The sequence below is a fragment of the Bombus vosnesenskii genome, unplaced genomic scaffold (assembly GCF_011952255.1).
Source record: "Bombus vosnesenskii isolate JDL3184/JDL3185 unplaced genomic scaffold, Bvos_JDL3184-5_v1.1 scf7180000013339, whole genome shotgun sequence".
Lineage (NCBI taxonomy): Eukaryota > Metazoa > Arthropoda > Insecta > Hymenoptera > Apidae > Bombus > Bombus vosnesenskii.
Window position 1 is genome coordinate 1,582,647 of NW_022882976.1, and position 17,094 is coordinate 1,599,740.

Below are 17,094 nucleotides of genomic sequence, written 5' to 3' on the forward strand. Positions count from 1 at the left end.
AAATCAAACACCGATCGACTCGTTTCACCTTCCAGACAAAGAATCCACTGAAGAGTTTGCAAATATAATTTGCAAGGCACACTTGGCGCGTCAGACGCACCTCAAACTTTTCCTTTCGTCGATATGTACAAAAGAGAGTAGTGCACTTAGCGACACACCCTTGCTTGGAGACCGTGGCAACCCGAGCCACGAAACCAGTCGCAACTGTAAAACGGCGTAATTACGCGATCTAATTACGGAATAGCGCGTCTACCGGCATATATGCACTTCGTACACAATTGCACCTCCATAACATACGGTGAACACGTTTCCACCTGCGAGTCGAATTATGACTGGCAAGAACGAATTACAGTTGCGATCTACGCTCGTCTGGAATGCAGACAGTAACGTCGTTGCCCTTCCGAACAAAATGATCCTAACTTAGTCAGCCGATTTTACATTCGCCGTGGTGAACATTCAGACCGTTTCTTTCGTCGATCGGTGGTAAAACGGCTTCAAAGGCAGTTACAGCGGACGCGTTTATTATTAAGCGGCACTGTACCGTATCAGCAACGCGATTCAATGCCGCTCGTAAAAAGAGAAATGTTGCAGAGGCTCCGAAAAAAAAGATCTAAATTATTGGAAGTCTTCTTTCAAGCGTAAAATCGATGTTTGTAGGTAAATATTTCTGATTCTTTGTAACTGCAATTTTATTTCGTTACAAGATATGAAATTCCGTAAAAGTATTTAAAAATTGAAAGTTGAAGCGATTAATTATAAATATGATTATATTCTGCAACTAATGATTTCTATAAATGACAATTGAAAAATATAATTACACACTTAAGAATGTGTAACTTCTCAGTTACATAGTATAGCAGGCGATTAATCCTCTGTTTTTATAGAATTTATATTTATCGTAAAATATCAAACTTGGATCAGTTTCACCCCATAAAGTTTTAAAATTTAGGAACACTGTACAAATGAATGTTATTCTTCTTGACTTATAGCGACAGAATATTCGGAATATAAACTTCGCGGTGAGCTTCATGATTGAACATGTTGGACGCCAGTCGAAGCTTCGTCGACCAACAAGAAATTTATGGGAACGAATAGTTCGCTTCTGCACGGGAGCAAAACGATCGATCTGTTGTGGCTTGTTTAATCAGAATGGTAGCAGGTGGTTGGCAGAGTTCCGACTTCGATTCGAGTAACACGATCGCAAAAGCTAATATTTCCTCGAATATCACCGATTGGATTTGAAATTCTCACGCGTATATTTCGACCTTTGGCTCCTTTCTATTTTGACTATTGCGTTAATACCGTCGTCGAATATTTTACCATTTGACGATCGCTCTGCTTTCTAAAAAAGGGAGAACCTTCGATGAAGTTTGGAATTCGTAAAGCTGTTGGCCAACACGATCGTCGAAAAATTATCGTTTCGCAGTGAACTCATCGTCACTCTATTCTACACAGATCCTTGTAATCAAGCGCCAATTGGTTTTTCCTCTGACTACAAACGGACTCCAACTTTTTCCAACCGGACAGCATTCAATTACATTCCAACGACTTATTGGTCGCCTTTGTGCAGAAATTTCGAGGGACATCTAACGAGGTTGACAACCGAAAATCAAGTTCTGCTGTAAAAGGACTAATTGCGACAGGAGAAACGCAATTTTCCAGAAACCCTGAAACGTCATAAACTTCAGCCCTACTTTCCCCCTCCTCTTGCCTCGTTTTCGTTCAGTCTTCTTTTCACAAATTTTAATCCAGAGAAGCAAGGAATTAAATGGTTCCCGAAGTTACTCAATTACTCCACTTGCCGTTAAAATACGATTAATACCGCGTTGAACTTCATTCTTGACTGGAGAAATAATTTGGCAACCGAAAAAGAGAACAGACGAGTTTTCATCTGGTAAAATTCTCCCACTTTCCCTTCGACATATCTCTGATTATCCATTGATGCTACTCTTATCGGCAAGTGGGATCTTTTCACGGGATCTTTAACTAGTGAGAGAAAAAAGAAAGAAATTTATTGGAACCTGATTAGCTTAAAACAACTTTGACCGATTTGACTTTTAGTTTCGTTCAATTAAACTCCTTCAAAGACCGTTTTATCTACTTTTCCCGATCTCTTGGAGAATACATGATCGGTTTACGTTTTAGAAACATTCCACAAACTTACAGCAAAAAATAACAGGAAACGATTATTCAATAGCGTGTGAATTTCTAAAAAAAATCGGTATTATGTTATGTCGAAAGAAGACTTGGAAATAAAATGCTGACTAAATATATATAATAATAAAATACTAATATATACATATAAAAAGTTTCTCTCGTGGAAATTGGATCTCCCGCGTCATCTCTTTTACTGGATCTAGTACACTAGAAGAGAAAAAAGAAGAAAGAACAAAGTACACGAGAAAGGTTCGAATACGGGATTCCTTCAAGCTTCCGGAAATGATATTATCGTGTATTCGCATAACGCAATGATCGTACAATGAACGCGTGGGTACCCTCGTCAGAAAACAGGATACGCTTCTGCAGTGGGAGACAATGAGATTTCCTCTCTGGTTACGAAAGCTATTTGCTCGTTGCGTATTCTGGACTAAATTAGATTAAAATCGGCGTTAAAAGTTTGTTCTCGTAGACACATTCTCTTTCAACTGTCAGTGCAACTGCTTTCGTTACACACGAACACTACACCTAGAACTGTAGCGAATTCCACCTGCGTAGTTATTTTTCTGTTGCGAAAACAATAACATATTTCTGCGATTTCATGAGTTCACGCGAACGTTTTACATAGGTTCTATGATAATTTGTTCAACGTTATTTCGCCCATGCGCCGCGATTTGTAAGTTACACTTTGCCGTTGTTTTACTGTCCTCGGCTGTTTCTACACTGCTCAAACGATACGACAACAACACGGAAGTGTGCTTGGGTCGTGTTTTTATATTCCAGAGCGAAGCAGGGGTGGGATTTTCAATTATCGTAAAGTTTGAACTGCTGCCTCCTCACGCAGCGACACCTGAATCAACCAGGATTTTACTTTATGTTTTCTCAATTATCCAACCCCCTATTACTCCCCGTTTCCATTATCCGTTTCGTCAGAACGTATCCTGCATTTCGTCACGAAGATAACACGTTGCAAAAGTGGATGCAGAATTCAATTTTAACCGGCTAACGCTTCGTCCTATGCGATATAGTTTCTTAACAGTCGATAAATTACTATCGGTCGTAAAGACGAGATTTAATTAACTTGGCAATTTCGTTACTCCGACTGCAACTGACGTTAACTTTCAAAATTAACAGCGCACGTTACTACTATCTCAGACATGTAGTTTCTATAATTGATTTTTAACGGGTTCGCGGTTTAACGCGTTTCTTACGATAGTACATCTACCCTGGTCAAATGTATTACCACAGGTTAGCTTCTCGTTCGCGAAATATTTTCTATTTAGCCTGATTCTTAGAAGAGGCTGTATAAGATAGAAGCAAGATTAAAGAGCTGACGTTTTTTTTCTTTTTTTGCAACTGGTAACGGTAAATTCGAAAAGACCCGAAAGATACTGTCAAGTCGGAAGAACGAGAGGCGCGACGAACCGTGTCAAAGAACGGAAGAAGGAATTCCTTTTCTTTTCCGCAATTACAACTCTCTGGAATCTTATCTGATGGATTTTGTTCTTATTATCGGAGAAAAAGCTGGGATCGGACTGTCGTAGAAGACGGTGCGCGCGTAGCTTAAATGTATCTCGTGCTTAACGAGATCTTGACGCGGCGAGACTTTGACGAATATGATCAGCGATCGCGAAACGTTTCAACGAATAAACCATTACCGTTTCACAGAGTGTAAAATCATTCTGCTCGCGGTTCCGTTTTACGAGCTGTTTCGAAACGTAGTACGAATACGGTCGCGGTATACGAATCGCGATCCTTGAAATAACACCGCTGTAAATCTTCCGTTACAGCAAACGTATGAGCAAAGTCGTACGATGACGATATAGGAGAATTGATCGAGTTAATTCATTACCCCGAGTTATATGATGGTGGCTACAGCAAAGCGTGTGTTGGAGAACGTACCACGACCACCGGTTGGTAACGTTCTCGTGAATAAATTGGCGGGACGCCAGATTACTTCCAAAGTCAGGAGAAAAAAAAACTGATGGAATGGAGACCCTTTTAACCGGCCAACTCTGCTGTAACCAAATACGACAATTACGATGGGACCTCCATCCAAGAAATATTCGACATTGCTTTCGACGTTATCTATTTAACCTTACGAATGAGCTTTCGTTTCTACCGTGTTATTTAATTTAATGAACCAGTTAATAAACGTGTATTTTGTTTGCACGAGCGAATACGATATCGAAATGGACATATATGAAAAAGTTCTTTTATGTTTGTCAAACAGTTTCGAAATTTACTCACGATATTGAAATAAAAATGTATAAAAAGGTACTTTTATATCCGTCAAACAGTTTCGAAGTTTATCCTCTTTTTTTAGTACGGATTATATTTATCTCTCTGTGTTTGTTAATATGTTATCTTGCAATCGCATTGCTCGATGCAGCAGAACGTTTCTACAAGTCAAACAAAGTTGATGTTCTTTCCGTATGCCGTTTCTCATGTCCCGTTAGACTTGAGTTTTTCGCAATGTGCCACGTCGAACGAAACTCTCCTCTCAATACGTACAAAGTTTCCTGTGTACAGGAAGCGTGAATAAGTTCCTTGACGACATATCGATCTGTAAAACTCGGCGAAGACCACCCGCGTTCGAGAGCTCTCGAGGAATCTTCAAGAACGTCGCTGTCTCTTTACAGATACTCCATTACTTCATTCCCTCATCGGTGTCATTGCGGCTCCTTAAGCCGGAAATCTTTGGCAACTTAATTGATCCGTCCCTCGAGGAACGTCCTACGGGATTCAACATCGATCATGGAATTAAAGGTCGAGCATTATTTTCTTCGTCACGCAATTACGATTCGTTCCATTCGATCATCACTCCGGATTAGATACAATCGGAGACAAAAATAATTTTATTTTAAATTACGACGATTAGTGAAAACATTAGTATAAATAGAGTTTTCGTTAAATGATACATACGGCTAGTTTAGAGAAAAATATAAATATTAGTGTAAATCTCAATTTCAATTATTTACTAAATGATATATGTGCTATAAAGATATATAATAAATAACGCTTAAGTATCATACTAATACTAGTTCGACCAAACATCATCGATGCCTACTACCACTATCTGTCCATTTATTTCTGTTCCCAAGTGTGCTTCATGATCACGATAGCAATCATTTCGCTATATGTCAAGCATAGCGCATAATTGTGTAATTGCAAAGACGATTAATCCACCATTTTATAACGAAGTAGCATAAAGATCCTCAGTATTCTTCACGGTTGGAGAAGCATTTTTAATGGTAATTTTGTATAATCTATTTTGAGTAACATTTTTCTATACACGTTATCGCCGCTCGAATTTAGTTTGTGAGATATTGGCAAAAAATTTCAGTTAACTGTAGATCGAGATCACACTACATTTCGGCGTATGCAGCGGTCTTATATCATAACATATGGATTTCTTGATCAATTAATTATTAAATTAATTGATTAACTAGTTACAAGTTTAAGACACCGGGTTTAGTCTAGATTAGGATAAGGTCGTGATAAAATCAGATTGAAAGTGTATCCTAAAATGAGCTAAAGCTGATCTAAACCTTACCTAAATCTAATTCGAATTAAGTCAAATCTATCCCAAACATTAGAAACACGATATATTCTACTTAGCACACATTCGTGCATAACTTGCAAGGTAAAGGCGAGCGGCAAAAACATATTTGGGAAAAAGTTATTCAAAATAGAGTTCTTGGTAACATATTTCAAGGCCATCGAAATTGGCGGCCCCTTTTCTGGACAATTACCGTTTCAATTAATAGTCAGATTTTTAACGAGTTTCGTCGAAGACCCCACGGATTTGGTACGTGAAAGAAACTTTTGCGCAGACTTACATACTACTTAAATGCGACGAGAAGCAAAAAAATCAGTGAGTCGTGTACACAGAGACACACGTCTTTTGACGAGGTTGGACGCCACGCTCGAGCGACGTGCTCGTCGCCGGACCAAAAGGGGACAAAAATACATCGGCGAGTAATTTTAAAGTTGCGCAAACGTCTAGAGGCTTGACATTGTTTCACTCGCATGCGAACGAGCACGGGAAAATATTCTTGAGACGAATGTAAGCAGAGGAAAGCGTGCATAATAGACGTGGCGTGAAGACGAGACGAAATTATTACCGTGTCCTAGGTAACAAAGAATCCTCACCTCGGCCTTCGTATTTGGAGACGTGGTCGAGGCGAACTGGGTCAGTTACGTGTTTGTGTGCATGTGTCTGTTTCGCAGCTCGCGGTTGCTGCGGGGCGCGTGAATTCAAGACCGTTGCATTGTCAGCACGGAAAGGAATTATATCCCGAGATGAGGTATCGTTTTCCACCACCTTGGAAATCCGTCATAAAAGTTGTCGGAATTAATTGCATTCTGGTAGTTTCTGTTCGAACTTAAGTTCGGTCAGTCCTTATCTAATCGGAAACACCACTGTTTTATAGGGTAATTAAGTAAGGTTAATTCGGGAAGAAGGAAAACTTCGTGGCGTTTCAATTAAAGTAGTAGGCTAATTGAGCGAGAGAAATTCAGTTCTTCTTTGTATCTGGATCTTGGACTTCTGCTTTCGTACTTTTACTTCTTTTCATTTTTGGTAAAATTTATTTTCAATTAAAAAATGCAATCCTCCTTCCAGAAAACGTTTGCGTATAGCCGTACTTGTAGTTTCTGTGCTTGAAAGATAGCTTTAGTCATGGCGAATCCTCTTTCGTTTAAGTCTTTCTTCTCAGTATGTTCGCAACGAAGCTTCACCCCTGACATAAACTGTTTTATCTGTTAATTTGAGCAGTCTTTTCAGGAGCAGCTACCTGGAAAGGATTTACGAAGGATTTTCCAGAATTACGAGTCAGCTCGAGCAGCGATGACAACGATCCTACGTTCGAAAGCCAAGGTGAATGCAACGCACTCTAGCAACGCATCGGCACGCGTATTTTATACGTGACGTAGGATCGCACTGAATGGACAGCCGCGGCGGAAAGGATGCGGTTAACCTCGCTAGTTTCGTGTTTCCTACGAAGGTGAAACGTTGATGCACACACGTGTGATATTTGCCGCAGGTTCGTAGAAATATGTCGCTTCTTTTCGCTCATCGACCACACGACGATTTCTTTACAACGTTTAAGGAACATCGCGTGAAATACTTTCGGAAATTTAATACCGAATCGTTCCATCTTTCAATCGTTTTAATACGTCTTTGATTTATGTTAATAACCAAAGCAATTTCCAGAAATCGTAACGCGAGGTGAATTAAAGCCGCTCGTGAAACATCATTACCATTTATACTATGGAAGATTTAAAATTGAAAATAGCCCTCCGAACATGAAGATGACTCACGATCTTAATATCGTTCCATGAAAACTCACATAAATTGGATCGTAAAGCAACTTTACTCGAAGATCATTCGTTTTAAGCTAATAGAAGCGAGTTCTTCTTCCCTTGTAACGAGCTACGCAATAGAAAATACATTACTTTGATGAACGATTAGTTCTTTTTTATATGCGAGACACCGCAAATATTTCATCAGAGTCAATGATTGAAACTTTTTTCTCACTCAAGGAAGAAAAAAAGCGATTTGTACGAGCGAGCTTCGACTAAATTCCTTTTCTATCTTTCCTTCTGCAACTGACAGATGATGAGGTGTGCGCGTTTTTCAAACGAAACTACGGAAGTTAACCATAAAATTATCTTCCAGTCTTCCACACAAATAATTAACGATGAAAATTTTAACGTCCGCACGACATCTCTTTAGGGATGTTTATATCGTTGCTCACGGCGGGAAACGTCGCGTACATAGGCAGCGAGATCCTCCTTCGGTACAAGGTAGGTTCTTCCAAGACCAGTTTTTCTTTAATACGGCACGCCAGTCGGCTCTTCATGAAGTAGTTTCTGCTGAACCAGACAATGGACGATGCAGACGAGGCAGCCTCAGGGGGCTCGTATTTCATTGATATTGCATCGTGAATTCCCGACCTAAATCACATTCTGATAGCCAACCAACCCCCTTGCGCTCCATCCTTCTTCCTTCCTCTCCTATTTTTGTCATCCTCCCTCTTCCTCTTACTCCTCTCACTTCTCTTCTCCCTCTATATAGCATGGCCATTCTATCTCTCTCTTTTACCCCTTTTCGCTTTGTGTATCGTATCGCGAAATTATTCACAAGAGGAGCCTCGAGGAAACTCGGAGAACTCGAACCGCCTTCTGCCGTAGGCCTCGTCCCTATTGCATCTGTTTGTAGCCATCTCTCATGATCGCGTGCTTGAATATCCCATCTGGACCTCTTTACCGGCTCATTATGCATAAATTACGTAGTATGTATTCTATGTGCGATTCCCGATGTTTCTTCGTTTCGCATGACAAACCATTTCTTTCGTGTACGTAGCGCGATATCGTTTCATCGTATTACATAACGGACAGGTTAGGCTTAGTTTTATACTTATCGAGATTATCAAGCGAATACGTACAATATATCGAGAACAGGAATGGAATTAAGTATTAAAGCTGGAAATATATCTGTGACTTGGTTGTTCCTAGAACGTTTATTTAAAAAATCCACATGTACCATTACGAGAAATGATATTGAAATTATATACGTGGTGAAGAATTTTCATTGAATGGTCCGGATTACTTTTACTTACTCGTTACTTTGCTTGGATGATTGCTTTAGAGTGGAAGAAAAGAGAGGAATCCCATTTTATTCCCATTCCTTCAATTGCTCCCACGTGATTTTCACCGAGTACCCAATCAGATCGAAGCAAACGAAAAGTTTGTTTCCGCCGCACCGGAAGGCGATTAATCTTCGTTCCTGTCGAATTAATAATTCATTCCGAACCGCCCTTAGACTTTGACGATTAATCGTCTTCCCGTTTCGACTTCCTCTTCCTCTTCTCTTCCGTATTCTTCCTGGCCATCGTTTTATCTCGCGGAGAAATTATGCACGAGGCTTCGGGGAAATTTAAGACATAAGAAGAAACCGTTTCCGACCTATCCTACTTGAGAGAGGAAAACAGACAGACTACGCGTTTAATATTATTCAAATGTTACGAAATAACCAGCAAACTGTCCCCTGTTTAAATGAATACTTTGATAAAGTATCTCGCCTATCTTTTAACCACGAATTACCTATGCGCTAAGTTGTTTTCATTTCACCTCCGGTTTCTTTCATTTTCTTCTCTGTCCTCTGTCGAGCCAAGGAATTATTCGAGCAAAGAACTTAGGGAAAGATGGAGCGAGAATTCTTTTATCGCGGCATCTGTTTCGAGCCTATTTTATGCGGAGAACTGTTATAGGCTGCACAATTCATTGATCGAAATAATTCATTTCACAAAGCCTCTTTAGTCGTTGGATCATGGAAGGCAATGAATAATCGAATTGCTTTTTCCTTTCAGCTATTATTCAATGATTTTATACAGCGATACTGTTCAATTTGTATGTTCTATGTCGATCGTTTCTTCTCGATACGTTTAAATCAGAAGACGTCGATAAAGATAGACTCGTATAAGTCTATATTAATTCTATAAAAATGGAAGGAGATCAAACATATTTCTTCTTTCTGATTTTCTTAACCAATTAGTTTGAAATTAAAAAGACAATGATAATTTGAAGTCATCATTGCCGTTATTAAATTTAATGATTAATAAACAGAATAATATTTAAATTCATCTTACGTTTTCATTTCGTTGTCTTGAATGAAAAAGGCATTTGATAATTTGATTTCATTTTCACCGTTCTTAAATTTAATCATTAATAAACAGAATAATGTTCAATTTCATTCTACGTCTCGTCGTCCCAAGTTAATTAAGCGGATGGAAGAAAAGATTCTCGGCTCCGTTCAATTTTTATCAAAGCCATAATATTCTGTCCCTATTACGAGGTAGGTGACTGTAAAGGGAAAGTGGAGAATCGTCTGAGCGACGACGACGATACCGTCAGTTTGTAGACATTTTTGATCCGTCGTGCTGACGCGCAGGAAGTTAATTAGTGTCGAGTCACCCTCTCTCTTGTAGCCGTTCTACGGCGAAAATTGTTTTCCAATATGAAAGATCGATGACCTCGTGTTTTTACGCGAGACTATCATGCGTATATAACTTCGTTGACGCCGTTAAAAAGGAAAACGAACACTTTCGTTCAGCATTCATCGGCAGGATTTCACCGATCGTGAAGTTTCACCGTCGTCCAAGTAAGATTTTTTCCCCACTTTTTCACCGATAAACGCGAACGTTGTGAAATTCTATTTAGATTAGCCATCGCATCCTAAACCGTTTTCATCGCAGTTTCAAAACCCCGGGCTTTCCAGTTCACTAATAAAATTCATGGCACAACGTAAATTGTTGGAATAAACAGCTTAGCGGCGGCAAAGTGTCTGTGTTCGGTTAATCGTATACAAAATAAGGAAATGACTCGAATGAAATTTTATAAGCGGCTCCTGTAGCGTGTACACGCTCGCCATCGCAACATTTGCATTCTACATGCAAGGAAAATTCATCACGAAGTTTCCATTGGCAATTAATCAAACGAAATTTACGTGAAAGCTAACTAATAGAGTTACCATTAAATAAATAGCCTCGTATTAGATTCGTGCAAATGAAATATTGTTCCTCCGGAGTGTAAACTTCCACGAACCATTAATTAGATTTTGTTCTATCGTCAATTATCAAGCGCATTACAGAAGAAGAAATTTCCTATAAATAACATATATTGAACGTTAAGGAGATTTATTAACTCCGTTATTGTCCACCATGAATAATCGAAATGTTCGCCTGACTCTCCTGTGTGAAATTAAATTTGGGACAAGTGTCATTGAGGCTGCTGGAGACATAAATTTATTAAATGTAGAAGCTGCAACAGCACCGTTCGCGGGATTTTTTTATTCAAGGAAGATAATAGTTACAAATCCAGAATAATGAAGTTATGTATGCATTGAAAGAGCGCATTAAATGGTACAGAAACGATCTTTGTTAAATACACGATGCCATGAAGAAACTAAGCGTGATTAAAATTTAATTCGAAGAGACATTTAATTGCGCATTAACCTGATAACTTAGAGTTCGTATTCTTGCTCGTTAGCATAACTTCTTTGCTGCTTCAAATCGTGAAACAACTCGATTAATTTAGCCAACGTGTCCGACTGTAAGTTTCCAAGGTTTGAACTGGAAAGAATTTCGTATTTCGCCACGGTAGCAAACGTTTATCGATCGTGACGGGAATACTAGCCAGGAATCACGAGCACCGAACGGTTCTCGGTCCTGTTCTTTTCCCTTGGCAAAAATGTAACGCGCGCCGGGTATAATTACCTTGCGTGACGAACAGCAACGAAAACGCGGCGAGGTTTCGCGAAATTTATAACACAAGGCGCGAGCTCTGCTCGCGATCTTCGTGAAACGTAAAATATCGCGTTACGATAGGAGGACGAATGCAGAAATTTAATAATGTACACGCAAGGTAAGTACTAACTTTGTATGCACCCTTTTTCGATAGCGCAATAACCTTACAACTCGGACATCCGATATGTATTTAACTTTTTGTTTGCACGTTTCACGTGCGCAATGTGTGTAGGTATGTTAAAATCGAAATAAAACTTTATGGACGAACGTATAAAAAGTTAATGCTTTTCTTTAAAGGTTTCGCTCGTTAATTCATACGTACGTATGAAATAATGATGTTGGTAAAAAGAAAGAAACATTCACTGCGATACAAAGCGCGATATGCGTATTTTCGAAACATTTAACATTACAAGCGTGTAATTAAAAAAATGCAAATAAAACACGCATTACAGAAAAATGTGTACATAAATTCGAGTACTGTTACTGGAATGCCGAATATGTTTGACATCACTAACGAACGAATGACTTTATATTCAGAAATTCATACAATCATCTTTGATTTCTGTAAATAGACGTACGGTATACTATGATTTAGCTACTCGAACCATTCTCAAACAAGAAATATCTCTTTCGGTACATATTACATACCTACGACTTTACGAAGTTTGATGACTCAAAAAAGAATGCGGTAGAACATGCTAGTGAACCTACACATTTTATTTTATAGATAAAATTATTATCTTCTTCTGTATATTTCTTAGTCATGTCAACCATTGAAATATGCATTCCTCACTCGATAAGGAAAAAAAGTATGTACAAAAGGTTCTTAAGTTCTTACTTGTTGGTCTTGGCCCGAGCCATGTTGTCCCAGCTACGAACAGGGCTGTTCAGCTTGCTAAAGGACAATTCCCTCGATAAATAAGCAGAACAGTGCCAGCTGTGCCTCCAGAAGATACTTCCGCTCACCCTTTCACGATTCTTCAGCGACGACACCACACCTTTTTCACTCATTTCACTCGGCGTTGACGATAATTTACCTCGTCAAATATGATTCACACGTGCACACTTTGGCCGCATCGCATTATTTCGATAATTAACGAGCAACATACGTTTCCGGAAAAAATATCGTTTCCTGCTGCGTCCGAGTTTGACAATAACCTCGTGCTCACATTTTGACGTTCATCGATCTATCGAAGTCGTTACACATATTCGCGAAACTACATACTCAGACACGTTCATGGAACTGGGTTTGTTTTTTTCTTTTTTATCTGGCTCGGCGTATTATTGATCGGGGCCGTTATCAATCACGGGAAACTCGTGTTACGAACTCTACATTTTTATCACGCTTCACGGAATCACAGCTATTCGTTGTTATCGCGAATTTCAGCCAGCGTCGAGATGTTTTCACATTCGCTTCGCATCTGTATAGGAAACAGAGAGAAGAAAAGAAACAAAATTGGTGAACGTATCCGAAAAGGAAATGATTACGACAAAGTTCGGTGATCGAATCCGGAGTACAACGTACCATCTATGTACCAAAAGTTTTACCAAGTTTCTGGAATTTCTCTACGTGACCGGTTTCACGTACGGTCGACATTCAAGGTACAACCTGCATGGCTCAACTGAACGTCTATCGCAAGCTGTACGTCTTCGTTCAATAAAACATGTCAGGTGAATTCTTAACATTTCACTAATCGTAAGATATGAGTTCGAACTTCAGAATTTTGCGCTATTATTTACTTACGCGTTAATTTGTAAATAAATGAAATATTAATTAGAAACATTTACAAATTAGAGGTTTAGTGGAAAAATAGTACAAGAGATATAATACTTTTAACTTTAAATGCAAATGCAACAGATTAAGTTAAACTTTAAGAGAGAAATCTATATGTTCTTTCACATTAAAACATGTTAATATAGGTATTCTAAAATCCTCTAGACAAATCATTCATTGTACTTACTCTTTTAATATTTTTAGAAAAGAATGAACTCGTATCACTTTTCCACCAAGATCCTTGTATGTTTTGCAACTAAAAAGAAAAGATATTCGATCATTCGATCCTATAGATTTCGCAGAAATTCTTAGCGATTTTATCGAGGATACCTACGCTTCCACGTCGCGACAGATTTTACATTTTTAACGCTTCTTCGAGGTTCACGGCTCACGCTCTTGTGACTGTTTTGATACACAGGAAAGCGTCCAGTGTTTCCTGATTGTTTTCATCGGTTCTCAACTATTTTCTGCGAAGTTGATGGGATTTCTCGAACCAGATTTCTAATATTCGCGATATGATGGAACAGTCAGCGTGGAAAATCGAAGTCGACGTTAAACCAAAGAAGAGCGACCGAACCGCAGATCGATCGTAGACAGACAGCGTCCGCTTCCGATCGAAAATTGTTAAGCTTCCGGTTAATTCAACGGAATTTCAAATGATTCTCAGGACGATCGACAGACCACGGTACATCTCTGGTCGATATTCTCGAACCTTGGAATTCCGTGCGGAACGAGTTTCACTCTTAATTAACAGAACACTAATTCGAAATCGCTGACTAGAAACTCTAATTTGAAATTTTCCCGATAATTAAGCTTTTTAGTTATCAAATAATGACGTGGCAACTTGATTGCATAATGATTCATATCAACAGACACGATGAATTTTCAGGAATTTCTTGAAAGTTACAACAATTAGAGAAAAATTGATTCTGCTCACGAAAGAATTGCAGATGAAGAATCAGACACGAAGGGTATGTAAGTAGTAGTGTTCTTTCGTTGATTCTTTCTGTCTTTCTTTATGATCTGACTAACGTTCGACGAATTCTCAGGGTTCAGCTAAGCGGAAGATGCGAAAGACGAGCCACGGATGTGTTCGATCCGAGGGCGAGAACGAAGGTGAACAGGTTTGCAGCGAGAATCTCACGAGTGCAGGTCCACGCGAGACGACCTACTCCGCTACCGATGGACCTGCAAACATATTTTTGACCGTTCAAGGACGGTCGATCCTCAGAGTATCATCCTATGTGTGCGCGAAACCAATCCTCCTTTTTCGCGAAAATCAGTCGCGTTCGTGTTTGTTCCCTTGAATTTCCTTCGTTAGCGAATTCAATAAATTGGCAAAGCAAACAAACGAATCAAGCGAAAAGCAAAATTTCGCATTGTACAATCGGAATGAAATTAAGGATGATAAAATTCAACGAATGATATACGGTTGTTAAAGATCCAAAAGTATAAATTTGATATGATATTCTGGCACGTTTATACAAACGACCTAGTAGATATCGATTGGTTCATTAATTATGTAATAACGCGCTACGAAACGGGGCATCAGATGATGCACTCTTACGACCAAAAAAGCAATGCGATAAAATAATAAAAAGCTGCTCCAAAACACACGCGACCTGGTGAGGTGATAAATCAATACGCCACACGTACCGGTAACTATGTACTATGTACATTTACAATCATGGAAACTTCCTGGCCAAACAATACTTCAATAACGTTCTGATCAAACGAGACGAAAAAGTAAATTCATGTTACTCACCGGTAAGAACGCAACATTGCGTCGCCAAGATTCGATCACCGTTGTTGATTTATGTTTAAAAAGAGCTTTTATCGCTTCCACCGTGAACCGGTACGACTCGATTCGTGCGCTGGTGGACGTTTACGAAAGAAGAAAAAGAAAAAAGATTAAATAGAAACCGTAACATACCGCATCAAGGATTTCTGATTTCTAGGGTGGCTGGTAAACAAAATGCGCGCGAAGGGATGCGCAGAAAAGCGAAGAGGAACACGTTGATATGAGCGATAAGCGAACGTAACAGAACACAACATGTAGACGAGACGACAGCGCGCGGTGTACTGGCATCTCGATCGCAGCGCCGCGCCAATACACCGGCGCGTTGCGATGCGCCGTAGCAACCACTTGGTTCGAGCCGGTTCTCTAACCCAATGTACCGGCGGCCACTTGTTCCCTGCATAGAAACACCATGCATATTCGAACTGCTGCGCGTGACCATCTCGATAAAATACAATATATGTGTTTTGTAGGTACGACTTTATATTCGATCCCTCGGCGAAAATAAAATTCCTTACAAATACTTAAATACTTCCTTAAACTTTTTATAGCGTACAAATATTAATTAATGTTATATTTTTAATTGTTATATTTTTCGTTAATTAAACGATTTTACGCTTTTGAAACGTGAAAGCGAAAACAGTCGTGAAAATGAATTCTATTAACACGTTAATTGTAGAACGTAAGTCGCGTGTTCGTTCAGTGTGACTGAAATTTCTTTTTTTTTTTTTTTTCACACGTTAAATGTCGATGACGCCAACATAGCGTCACCTCCCTCTGAGTAAGATCGGAACCAGACTACCGACACCGTCGTGAAATTACCTAAACTCAACGTCATAATGTATATTTCCTTATCATTTCCAACCATATTGGATCTTCTGTCAACGCAAAATTTCTAAAGTTTGTCGAAAATATAAAAGAATTGTTTTTATATCACACTGTTGCGTCGTTATGAGTGAATTAATTGCATGTTAAAGTTTGCGTTAAAACGTTACACGCGTGAAATATTTGTTTGAAACAAACGTCTTTGCTCTGAAAGAAGAGTGAAACGAGAATAGAACGTAAAAATTCGCGAGTCGCAACAGAGTTAAAAGTTGATAAGACCAGTTGATTCGCGAGAGTACGGATTTATAAAATATAAGTCAGACGTTTTCCCGACACGCTGGAATTAAATATCTACGATATTTGAGTCACGAGACTCGATGGCGTGGAGTTCCGACACGTGAGATGACATACACGACGATTCACGACGACTCCTACGTACAAAAGTTCGATACCAATAACTCTGGATATGTAGGAAGCAGGCAAAAGTAACCTCGGGCTCGTAGGATTCGATATAATCGACTCATAGGTTCGAGAAATCAGGGATTGTAGAAAGTCCTGGAGAGTTTAAGACTCTGAAACAATAAAAGCTCTCGAGTAGTTTAAGCAACGGATAATCCCTATAAACAAACTTTGATGCATACGTGTGGAGAATGCCGAATCTACGATGTTGTGGAATCATTAAATCTACTGGAATTTAGGAGTTTTGAAATTACTGGAACATTCGGCACCCACGGGCTTCTGGGATCCTCGAGAACATAGAGATTAGTAAAAGCTTAAAGGATCATAGGACCTTTCGGTTTGGGTTAGGTTCTTGATTACTTTTACAACCTCAAAATCTTTAAGAATTCAGCGATCGTCGAGATTGAGGAACCTTGACTTTGAACCCAAGCGTCGATTTTGAGGTCTTGGTAACCTTGGTGTTATAGAGATTCTGAAACATGGACGATCCTGACGTTATGGGAATTCTAGGGCTATGGCAGTTCTGGCGTCAGAGGAACGTGACGCTTGTATCGATCTTGGTGTTATGGAAACTTCAGCTATATGTTAATTCCCTGGACGCCACGGAGATCCTGGTATCTTCACAACCCTGACACCTGGAAGGATCTCGAAATCTCGCTAACTGTGGAGAGTCACAGAGATGTAAAAATTTCAGGAATTTTTGAATGTTGGCGATTCTGGCATTCTTGGGAAGATCGAATCTTGAAAAAAAGTTCACAACTAAATTCTCT

At 39.3% G+C, this 17,094-nt stretch overlaps 1 protein-coding gene and 1 long non-coding RNA gene across 11 annotated transcripts in view; one reads left to right on the top strand and one right to left on the bottom strand.

Annotated features, from left to right (window-relative positions):
- The window catches only part of LOC117236044 (serine-rich adhesin for platelets), a 134,693-nt gene that overhangs the window by 52,853 nt on the left and 64,746 nt on the right, over positions 1-17,094 (bottom strand). The gene's annotated exons all lie outside the window — the stretch shown is intronic.
- Positions 6,014-7,632, top strand: LOC117236048. 3 transcript variants are annotated; one of them, XR_004493772.1, is made up of 3 exons: positions 6,022-6,594; positions 6,938-7,205; positions 7,376-7,632. It is a non-coding gene; the product is annotated as an uncharacterized LOC117236048 (long non-coding RNA). The 3 variants fall into 3 exon arrangements; XR_004493773.1 differs by having other exon boundaries at positions 6,947-7,205; XR_004493771.1 differs by having other exon boundaries at positions 6,014-7,205.